Source organism: Myripristis murdjan, chromosome 20 (genome assembly GCF_902150065.1).
Source record: "Myripristis murdjan chromosome 20, fMyrMur1.1, whole genome shotgun sequence".
NCBI classification, from domain to species: Eukaryota; Metazoa; Chordata; class Actinopteri; order Holocentriformes; family Holocentridae; genus Myripristis; species Myripristis murdjan.
Genome location: NC_043999.1, coordinates 23942548 through 23955290, shown reverse-complemented (window position 1 = coordinate 23955290; position 12743 = coordinate 23942548).

The following is a 12743-nucleotide window of genomic DNA, read 5'->3' as shown; positions in this document are numbered from 1 at the left end:
AAATAGAATAAACTACAGAAACCCTCAACCCTCGCAACCCTTTCTCTTTTTTCAATTAAAAATCAAAGATAAATTAACTTTGTTTGTTTTTTAGGACACACAACATTGTTGGGTCACTGCTATGTTCACTACTATGTTCGTCTTCTGTGTGGAGAAACTGCAACTGTTGGTGGGAGGCATGAGACCCTTTAGTCAGTGTACTAGTAATTACTACTCAGAGGCTGATGAGAATGTTTTATTTTTCCCAGGTCATGTTTACGGTAAAAGCGACATGACATGAACATGAACATGACATACATGTGGGGTATATATAGTCACGCAATGATCACAAAATTACCCATAATCATTTTAAAAGTCATTTTGTGATGACAAGTCCTGAAATGCACTCCTAAACTGCAACCATGGTTCCTTTATGGCCTAAAGTAAGTCCTTCATACATTGTGTCTTGCAACATAAGAAAATCACATTAGAAAACAACATAATAATATAGAGAAGAACAGCATACCAAGGGAACACCATGGAGCTTATTCGTAAAAGGTTCATATGCAAAAAAAAAAAAAAAAAAAAAAAAAAAAGTTCCTCAAAGTACAAACAGAATGATTATTTTCGTAGAATTTCCCTGTGAAACCACATAAATAACCTTGCACAGGTCATTATCTAATAGATTTGTATTCAAATCATATCCTTTTCAATGTTCAGTGGAGTTTAAAGTCAAAGTCAGCGGACATTTTCATAAAAGAGATCTCATGTGTTTGAAAGACAGATGGATCTCTGTTATGTCATCATGAGTGCAGAATTCATTAAACCTGGACGGGCTCTGCCGTTGCTGCAGCCTCCAGCCCCCCTGGCATTTGGCTCGGCCTTGTTCTCCTACCCAACACGCACCGGTACAGAGAGCTCCCTGACTGTTTGAACTGCAACAAACAGCTCGGTGATTTAGCTTTAGCTGCTGGATGTTAAATGACACAATGAGGTTAAAGTGCAGATATTTTGCTTTAATTGCATGTCTTGTACAGACAGATTAGATGCACAGTTAAAGAGCTACATCCTTTTCTTGTTCACACCCCCTTATTTCACAAGTACACCAACAGAATTTGGACAGGTTAAAGTTGCACTAGGACTGATTTTTGTTAGTGTAAATACACCTGTTTTATCGGGAAATCTGCAGCTGAGAGGAGTGCCTCTACTTCCCCAACACAGATCCTGTAGATTTGTCCTGTTTGGCCAAATGATATTTGCAAAAAAAAAAGAAAAAAAAGAAAATTCTGTGCTACACACACCCTCACTAGCCATATTACTCTATATGTTTTTTTCCATGGAGTAAAATTCATTAATTTCATGTTTGTGTCAATGTTTATCCTTTCTTTATCTTTCTTGACTATTTGCTCTTTTTACTTTACACTTTGAGTGGGAGTTGTTATTGTAACGAAAAGTAATTTCCCCCTGGGGATCAATAAAGTATTCTGATTCTGATTCTGATTCTGATTACTGTCCTCAAAAGGTTACTGAGAAACATACAAACATACAACACAATGCTGTAAGTTAAATAATGTGTATATGAACAATAGCAACTGCAATTGTTCAGTGCTTTGAAAATATTAATAATCTGAATGAACAACACCACCATGAGATAAAACTCCGGCAACAAAAATGTGTAGAAGGGAGAGGTGAAGAAGTAGCTCATTAGTGCTGTTGTAGTGTGTTTCTCCAAAGACTGCCAGTTCATTATCCAAAATCCACATCAGAAATAAGGACTACCACTCAACAAAGTGATGCTGGTGAAAATACTTTATACCCCAGAACAAAATGCAGTATATCATTTGAACATCTGTTAAACACCGTCCTAATGGCATTCATAACAATGGCCCATTTATAGTTTTCATTGGGATTTTGGACTGCACACTAAATGGCAGAGGTGCTAATCTAAAGTATGCCACATGACTCAAAACAGTGTCTTACTTCTGGTATTGTGGTGTCAGATGCAGGTTGTAAGTGTGTCCCAAAAGCATGCTACATACTAATACTAAACAGTACCCACTGTATACTCATCTCCATAGTATACTGTTTTGGTAGTATGACAGAAATTCAAGATAATATGCTGTTCTTTACTAACAGGAAACGAGCCAACACATCCACATTATGTGACTGATGTCACGTGATCTTCTTACGCCTTCAAACTTCAAATTTGAAATTAATATAGAATATAAAATAAGACAGTAATTACAGTAGTATTGAAAAAAAAAACTGGTCTTATTGTATTGTACAGCTTCTTGTAAGATTCTCTGTTTTAAACATTAGTTGCAGTAGTCCAACAGGTCATGGTGTAGTTGTTGTTTGTGTGGAAAATCTTGATCCATGTGCCCTTTGTCAACCTGGAGCACCTGGTCCTCTAAAGGTCTCTGCACGGCCCTGTGTGGTATGCCTCTGGGACACAACCACTGTCAGGAAATCTACTTGGTACGCAGGACAAGATGAATTCAATTTAAAGTGATAGTTCAGGTGCCTCACCAAGTGCCTCACCGGGACTGTTGTCCAAAAATGAATAAATCTGATCTGGCCCAGCAAACAGCACAATTTCAAGCACGATTTTTGGTGTGTATCCTTCAAAACATTTTGTCAGCTTTGGGTTGCTGTTCAAAATCGTGTCATCTGCTGAGCCATTTCCACTTCATTCATTTTGGAGAAGAACAGTCCTGGTGAAGCATCCGTTCACTCTTGGAGGATCTATTACACTTACATGGAGCAGCAAATACCACTATATGGATAAGAGCCCGAACTATCATTTTAAGAGTGAAATCCAAACTGTCTCTTAAACAAGAGTGACTCGCCAATGATGGCTGACCTTATTCCACACCTTTATCTCCAGCAGAAAAAAAAGAATCATGTAACATGAGTTCTGGGTATCAGTCCTCAAATTTCAGTTACCTCTTGCTGCTATTTTGGGCCACCAGCGCGTAAAATTGCAGTGTGGATAATTCATGATCCACGTTTTAAGATCAAATCCATCCAGTGCAGTAGCCATTCTGTGTTTGCAGGCAAATTTTGGTGCTGTGCAATGACCACGAGATGTTTGTAACTAAAAAGGCATCATCAGAGTGTTGATACCTTCTTGTGTTATTCTGTTTACAGTTTTCTGCACTTCATGCTACATCTATGAGAAATCAGTTATGCCTATAGCAATCCTCATTTGCCAACAAATCAAACATACTTCACTCTATCCATGTGCTACAGGGTCCAATTATATTTATTGTGCCCATTTTAGTGTAACACTGTGTGGCCATTAACAGTTCTAAGCCTTCCCCAAAGTTATGGCAGGCAGAACACAGCTGTTTGTGGCTCAGCTCTCTTCCCTTCGAAGGCAGTCCAATGGGACTTTCCCCGCTCCCTTTCATAGATCTTTGGCAAAAGCTAGTGGACAAATGAGTGGGGGCTATATCCCATTTCACACAGATGAAAAAAGCGGGAGGAAAAAAGCAGCGGTTTTAGAGCAGGAAAACAGCAAGACGTGAGGTAGCTGTTTGGTTGTTGTTTTCAAGATTACCTTTTAAGGCAGCAAAACAGCACAGTGTGATGCAGGGAACGTGAAACGATAGTGAGTGTTACAAATACAAGAAAAAAGCAGACCAGGAGGGGAATTTGTGTTTTTAGGTATTAGATATCGTCTGTAAAACAGTTATACAGTCTTGAAAATGTTTGCATTCAACCTTTTCAAAAGACTGAATGCAAATAAATAAAGAGTAAAGCAGCTAAATCATTATGAACTGATAATATCTTTTTATCTTGAGTTATTCTGTTATCTTAAATTTAAAGCTTCAGTTTTTATGTCTTTATTTGAGTTGAATGTGACACACAATAACCATAAGCATCACCTTAAGATGCAACATAATCCACAAGTGAGCCAACCTCCAGTCCTGGCCAAGCAGAGCAGATAAGTCTGAATCAAAATGAGGGCAACTGCACAGGAGAGATGGAAATGTGCAATACAACAGACGTGGTGAAGTACAGGCAGTGCAATTCAGATTGTGATTTGTATGGCTAAGATGGTTTGCAGGAGTTTGACACACAACAGACAGACAAGCAGCTGTTGGCCATGTTTCCCTCTCCTCCTCTCAATCTGCAGGTAGAGCTGCTGCCAGGCCCCATCGCAGCCAAACACCCAGCTCAAACTATGACGGCTTGCACAGTTTACCTTTATCCTTAGCAAAGTGACAACACATCAGTGGTTGTTTACATGCACACAGAAGCTAACTCGGCTGCCCAGTTTTGCATTTGGTGCACATAAACATCGTCCCTGTGTTAGAATAACCTTGGTAGCTCTTCCTCCTGGTTAACATACCTAATGCACTCCCATATTAAGCAAGCAATTTTCTTACTACATTGAATTTTGGTTTTGCACACTGACTCAGCATTATGGATGCATTTGACTGCATTTTGGCTACTTGGAAAATTGTGTGTCAATGTTGTGTCAAGAGATCTGCATAGATTGATATTGGGATAATAATTTCTTTCTCCTGTATTAGAGATAATATGCAGAGAGGGAGGGTGAATATTCTTTTAACTGGTGTATTCATGACCATGAGGAGATGTAGTATCAAAGGTTAATGTAAACGTAACCCTTACCTAACCTAAACCCAATCCTAATTCGTATCTTAACCCTAAACTCGATCCTAAAATAGCCCCTTGAAGAAGTGACGACTAACCAAAATGTCCTCACCCTGAAGGTCTGAAACTCACAGGAGCAGAAGTATAAGAACACACAGCCTCGACACCAGCTATAAAATCATTCCTTTTAATATAGTTCCCACTCTCAAATGATTGGAGGATTTAAAAAAGCCACATATTTGCACAGATGTGCACAGCTCATCCCCTTTAATTAAACTTGGCCAATCACTGTTTGCACATCTAAAGCATAGTCTCGCCTACATCTGATTGGGGATATGATCAAGTCAGAGGGAGGGCGGAATTGTGTGTGTGTGTGTGTGTGTGTGTGTGTGTGTGTGTTTGTGTGTATGTGTGTGTTTGTGTGTATGTGTGAGTGCCCTGTGCCTGAAACATGTATAAATCAAGAGATAATACTGAAGTGGCGAGATGGTGGAGGCGAAGGTTGGCTGAGCATGGCGGGGTGAGAGGAGGTCCAATCACTTTGGACAATGAGGGGTGTCGTGGAAAAATCGATAATCAGCTCAAAGCTGCTTTTTTCCCTTCTTTCTGTCGTCCCTCAAGCTTGAGAACTTGTTTGTGAAAGACTCACTGAATCATATAAAGAGAGAGAGACACAGTGAGATAGAAAAATCCCTGGCGTGTGAATCTGTGTGTGTGTGTGTGTGTGTGCGCGTGTGTTGAATGGACAGAAACTGGAGAAAGATCACATAAACATTTAGCTGTAAGAGTGGAGGTGTAGACATTTGCCTTGTGTGTGTGTGTGCGTGCGTGTGTATGTGTGTATAAAAGATGAGGGGGTATCAGTAACGAAACAGAGAAACGGAAATAAAAAAATAAGTGGAGGAGAGAGTGATGAAGTGACGAGATATCTAAAGAGGGGGAAGAGAGATAAAGGGAAAGTGCCACATGAGCTCTTTATACTGGGAACCAGTCAGCGGCTGTCCTTATTCTTGGCCGGCTGCTGTCAGTCTGCACGGCCTCATGGGAAATGTCTGCCTCCCGCCTGCCTGGACCTGTCACCTGCTGCAACACACACACACACACACACACACACACACACACTATTACACACTTCCATATGCATGCATGTGTGCATACAAACCAGCGTAAACACATATGCCTGCGTGGAGCCGGCATCTGTCACAGCAGCCTAAAACACACACACACACATACAGTGTATATATGCACACTGTATATATGCATACGCACACAGCACAGTCAGTTTCAGTGTCATGATCGCCCATTCTAGAGGAAAGCAGACTGCTGAGGAACAAATACTAAGGTGCAATGGCTTACTATTGATCGTTTCCAGGGATCAATACTGGGCTACTTTGATATCTCACTCCCAGTGAGAGGGTCTCCATTTGTGGACGCCGGTGTCGTAACACATCTCTTATTCAGCCTTTTCCTACGGCAAGCATAATTCATCTCACCAAAAGACTTTTTCACACATGGATCCATCCCGATGCCTCCTCCAAGTGTATGTAATCTAGTTTCATGCTCTGAGATCTCCCTGTGTGGACGATATATGCCAGTAGTTATCAGCGGACGAGTTCTAACAAGGACGAGAGCAAAATTTCCCGCCGTGGGCTTTTTTTTTCTTCTCTTCCTTTTCCCAATCCACTTCTGTCTGCAGCCCGACCCCCCCCCCAGACCCCCTTCTCCGTACACCCTCCTCTTGATTGCACCATCCAATCACTTTACAGGATCTTGCCCTGCCAATCCACAGCCCTGGTAATCAATTCAATAATTACATCCCTTTCCCTGCAGACTCGCTTCCTCCCTGCCACCCCAGTATCAGTTACATTACACTGCAATTAGATTAAATTACTAAGTACAACCTGCATATGACAGCCGTTATGGCAGCGTCAGGGGGATATTATGCTGACTCCATGACAAACCCACTGTGCAGTTTGTAAAATAGAAATATTGTGTGATTGGTAATGGAGGTTACTTGATAGGGATGTACAGGAGGATATATGAGGCCCTCCAAAATCCCACAGACAGAAAAATATGAAATTCTCTGGTAATTATGCAGCTTGAAAGTAACATTCTGCGCACATTAAAAACGCCTATTATCACCAGTTTATTTATTAAAAAGGCTCTACAAAATGCATAACGTCTTTGTGATAACATTGTAAAATATTATAGTCAAACAAGAGCCTGGCAATCAGTGTATTCGTAATGCAAATGTGTTTCTTCAAAAAGGCATGAGCTACCATCTGCACCCCTGTTTAAAAAGTTATGTTGAAAAATAACAAGTCCAACTAGCCGAAGCTGCACCTCCATAAATACTCATCCCATTTGTAAAGACGGGACAGCAAAATGAACTGCTGAACACCAAATGAATTATGTTTTGCTCATCATCTGAAACTTCAACTCAACTCAAACTTTAGCTAGAATAGCATTGAACAACTGGGCAGTTTCCTGTAGTCTTTAACCCTGGAATGCATAAAAGGGGTCAGACTGACCCATTCCAGTGTTATATAACAAAGGTTTATCAGTAAAAGCATTTTGTTCCTTCATATTTCATGTTTTTCCTCAAAAATCCTGTTTGTGACCCTTACCAATGATGATTTTTCTTTATGGGTTTTTAATAAATGTTTGGGTTTTTAAATGATGTTTTTGTATCACTACCCCAGGCCTTCATAGAGGGGGTCAAATGACCTCTACTCATAGATGGAGAGAGACAGATTGAACAAACAACTAAGTAAATAAATAGAAAAAATAAATAAATATTTTCATTGGTAAATTGATTCACTCTGCAATCTCTGTGCAGATTTTTCTCATATTTTAAAAACATAAACATCTTTTTTATTTTAAATGTTTAATGTTTTATTTTAAATGTTCATGGAAAGTAAAAAAAAAAAAAAAAAAAAAAAAACATCACTGAGACATGAAAACACCTGTGTATGACCACATTCTTAATTTTACTCATTAAGTTGAAGATGAAGATTAACACAGAACTTATTTACTCCAGAAAAAAAATCATTAATTTCAGTCGGGGTCATTTTGACCCTTTTTATGTATTTTGTCAATTTTTCAGTCATGCATTCCAGGGTGAAAAAAAAAAATTGTGAATTTGTGAGGCTAGCTGAATGAGATTGGTTATTCACCTTGGTGCTATCAAATATTGATTGTCAGCACTGAGTGAGGTCACTAAGGGCTTCACATCAAAAGAATATCTACATTTTTATTTGTAAGGCCAGTACTGTAAAACAGGACCCTATATATAAGGTAATTATAATACAATCCTATAAAAAGCTTTAAGTCTGTTACTATGTTCCATCTCAAGCCAGATGCATCCTCAAAGAGCCAAAGCAAAATGTTTTGCTTCCATTCATACATTTTATGTAATTTCTCTGATAAATACTTGATATTATGATATATGCATATGACAAATATACAGTCACAACAATAGGTGCTGATGCCGTCGGGAGTTTCATCATTGTACAGCGAAGCTTTGTGTAAACCCACAGAATTTTATTTTAAATTCTGATGGAGATTCCAAGCAGCAGATATACAATATTGTTCAGACCTGGTATTTTGTATTCAGATATATGCAGACTGTGAGTAGATTCGGTTGAGGTGGGTTGCAGTTCACACCTGGCATTAAAATGTGTCTGAAGTTACCACTTGTGTTCGGACACCACGTTGCCATTTTATGTGCAAATACATAATACATCACTCCTGCTCATTTGTGTTCCCTTGCCTACACTCAGTTGTTGAGTGATCAAAATGTTTGAGATATTGTGGATATTGGAGATGCCTTCACGAAACAAATGTCGACAAATAAAGCCTTTTTCTGTCTTTCAGCCTCTGGTCATTAGTTCATTTGTTCATGCACTTATCCATGACACATGATATCTGAGACAGTACTGATCAGATTTTGATGAAACCTGGCAGAACAATGCATCTCACCTCTGTTCCAAACGTTTTTTTCAATGACACTGATTGGCCCAGGGGTGTGCTACAATTACACCAGTGCACTCTTGCACTAGAATCAGTACTTCAGTCACTAGTCAGAGGGACTAGGTCATTTGTGGATATGTTTACTACTCAATTCTTCTGCTGCTTCTTCTCTGTAGTGGTAGTAAGAGCAGTTTCAATAGTGGCTGTAGGAATACTTGTAATAGCAGTGGCATTAATAGTAGGAATAGCTGGAGTACTCACATCTTGACAAGTAGCTTAGGTCACTTAATAACCTATCTATGTAAACATAGTATCATTTTATGAATGAAAATATTTGAATTGAAAAGTTCATGATGAGTTCACACCTGATCGTCCCGATGAGAAGGAGAAAATGAGTGAAAATACTGCACATGTCATGTTGTATTTATTTATTTTTAACCTTTTTTTTGGCAATTTGCTTTTATGTGATAGTGACAGTAGAGAGAGACAGGAAAGGCAGTGGAGATAGAGAAGATGACATGCAGCAAAGGACTTGGGTTGCTGTGGTCAGGACTCAGCCTTGACAAGTGGTACACACTCTACCAGGTGAGTTACCGGGGTGCCCCATGTCTGTGTGTTTATTAACAGATATACTGTTTTATTAAGTAATGCCACATTTAATGGCTGTATACAACACACCCAAACACAGCTGACCTATTATCTGCTTAAGATTACAATAGGGATTATTAGATTATAATGGTTCCAGAAATGCATCATGAGCATGTTACACATTTGCTAAACCTGTCCCCTCCCCCCTAAAAGAAAGCATTTGTGAATGGCTTTTCAATCTGTGATTGTGTGTCAGGAAATTTCCATACCAACAACAGCACAATCATGTAATGACTAATGTTTTTGTTTTGGAATTTGCATCCACCTCATTCCCTCCTTTGTGCAGCGTTACCTCTCGTGTTCTCTTGTCAATTCTAATTCTGCGTATGCACCTTGGGCCAAGTTTAAGTCATTCAACAGGAAAGAATTAATTTGGAGGCGCTGTCACCTGCCATGATTAGGCCCATTACTTGTTTACTGCCTCCGAGGCAACGCGTGCATTGACTCTCTCAAGCCTAAGTATGATATCAGAAGCAGCCGAGGGAGGGTACAGTCATTTGCCTAGAGACTAGAGAACATTAGGAGATACTACGTCTGAGGTCGCAAAGTGAATTTAGACGGAGAAAGAGTAGATAAACAGGCATGGAGCAATTTGAAAACACTGATACACATGGCTGTGAAAGTCATGAAATGAGCAATATCACAATCCTTTGTTCAATTTTCTTTATAATTCAAAGCGCGTCACAATTTAATCATTTAGTTATGTTTGTTTTCTATTGTGCAAGGTCGCAATAAGTCAGACAGGTGTGTTGTTCACAGCTTGATTTGTGTATGTGTGTGTGTGTGTGTGTGTGTTTCTCCATCAATAAATAGAGTGAAAGAAAGAACCACACTTGTGAGGTGATAAGATCCTCCCGCCTTGTTCTTAGTGCTGACCTTGGGGTGGTGCAAAGTAAAAATCGATGCTCTCTCAGAAGGACATGAGACAGTATTCACTTTCTGTTAAGGTACTGTGCGTCTTTCCTGCACAGGGAAAGACACCTAAGAGTGTTAGTGGTGGCTTTATCTGAACAGAGACAGACAGAGACGCATATATACAGACAAAAGGACATTACCCCTCACCCTAAAAGAATTCAACTTCATCCACCACCCCTACTTTTCTGTAGACCCATTTTTGTGCGGGACAGGGGACCTTCAGGGGCGGATTAAAGGTCAACAGCAGATGTCAAATAGAAGTGTACATCATCTGAAACCTGGCAACCTGAAGAATGATTTGAGATGCAGCTCAACATTGTGGGTCAAGTTATTAGAGTCATAAATCAGTGGTAAACATTATATTTTGATTAGGCACCTATTTATTTGTTTATTTATTTCATTGAAAGTCTGTAAGGGTTAGAACATTATGATGGGAACATACAATCGCTATTCCTATATTTTGGGGTTTGTTACACAGATTTGGCACAAAATTTAAACATTTTTGACCACTTGAGAATTGATGGTCAAACATGGTCAAAAGTTCATCCAACATGCCACGTTGGGACACCAAGACCTTGAGGAACACCATGGAGAAATGTAAGGCGTCAAAAACGTTTGACTTTTGGAGATTCCTGTAAGAACTGCATTTTCTGGTATTTGGATGGCGAGCAATCTGTTCTGGAAATTGCTCAGAAATTCCGCTTATTGTTAATACACCTAGAAAACCAGACATCAATTTATACAGTGATGTCAAGTTTCAAAGAATGGTCTGACTACAATGAAATGGCTGCTGTGGAGGTCAGCATCATCACACATGAATCAAATGTGGCTCATTGAATCCACCAGAGTCTCAGCTTTTCAGTCAAAGCCAATTGATGCAACTGTTTAGGCCCCAGTCTGCACAAACACACCATTTTACAACAGGCCACAAGAACACATTTGGAGGGTTTGTGGCCCAAACTGCATGGGATTAGCAGAAGGTGGGCATGCCTGCAAAGAGGAGAGCTGTGGCTGCCCAGAGAACCCATTTTCATTCACACATCTGGAGGTCAGAGGTCAAGGGACCCTGCTGAAAATGACCATGACAATTTTTCTGTCACCAAAATGTGCCTAAGTTTGGAGCAATATTTATCCTCCTTGCTGACAACCTGGCATGATATATGGATTGACATCAATAATTTCCATAGGTTGTCTAGTTTCATATGATACCAGTATCTTCTGGCTTTAACATGGAGCCCACTACAGCCTCTGAAAGACAGTAAGTCGACTGAGGTTGCTGGCAACTGAAGTGGAGTAAGAGGTTAATTTGTATGGTTGGAGAGGTTGATTGTCCCATGATAATCTAAATGCTCTTCAGAAGATTTTCCACCCTGTACTACAATTACAGGTCAAAACAATGTTCGTGTTACTAATTGGAGGGATCAGTTGTGTGGGATATGTTGACTGTTCAGTTCTTCTTCTTAGTACTGTAGTAGTAGCAACTGCAATAGCAGTAGTTGCAGTAATAGTAGGGATGTAGAAACATTCACACCTTTACATGCAGTCTATGTAGCCTAATAACCCAACTAGGCAAACCTATTTATCCTTTTTATGGAATATAATATTTGAAAACTTTGGTGCCATTCTTTTTCCATCATCTTGATGAGGACAAAATAAACTCCTGTCCAAGTGCAAGCATACCTAAATTTGCAGTGAAAATACTGGAAATGCCACATCTATGTGACTATTAATATATATCTATATCTATATCTATTTATCTATATCTGTATATATATATATCTATCTATATCTATATATCTATCTATATCTATATATAGATATAGATATAGATATAGATATATACATACACACACACACACACACACACACACACACACACACACACACACACACACGCACACACACATATATATACTCATGTAGAAAGTAATACAACATTTGTTGGTCATATATGTTTGAGGTGCATGCTGTATACAGAAACACAATGGGTTATTTGCTTAAAATTACAGTCAGCAGTCCACAAGTACACTTGAACTCTGTAGCATCTAATTCTGTAATTTTTTTTATATATATTATATTTTTTTTATTATATATTTTTTTATTATTGTTATTTTGCATTCTGATTAAAAAATATCTAATTTGCATTTTGAATTTAAGAATTCTAATTAAAATGGTTAAATTTACTGATATGAAATACTTACGTAAAGTACCCACTATCAGTATTTGTCTTAAGAAAAACATCAATTTGTAACAGATGATGATGATGATGATGATATTTTGAGCATGCAGTAATAAAAAAGAGCGTAAAGATTCCATTTAATATTAAAAAGAGTTCATTTCTTATTAATTTGAGGGTGAGAAAGGTTTGGCAGTCCATTAGGACCAATCATCATCACATCCTTCTAACTAGGTTCTCTGGTGTAAGATATAAATTAAACCATAGATACACGTGGCCCATCTTTTGCACTTGTTGAGTATCTAATGAACGTCAGAATTAAAGCTGGACCAGGCAAGATTTTCATGTACAACGGTAGCCGTCTTGTCAGCTCAAATCACAAAGTGGTGGGGCTGCAACAGGGATGAGCGTCCTCCCCACCGACATACTG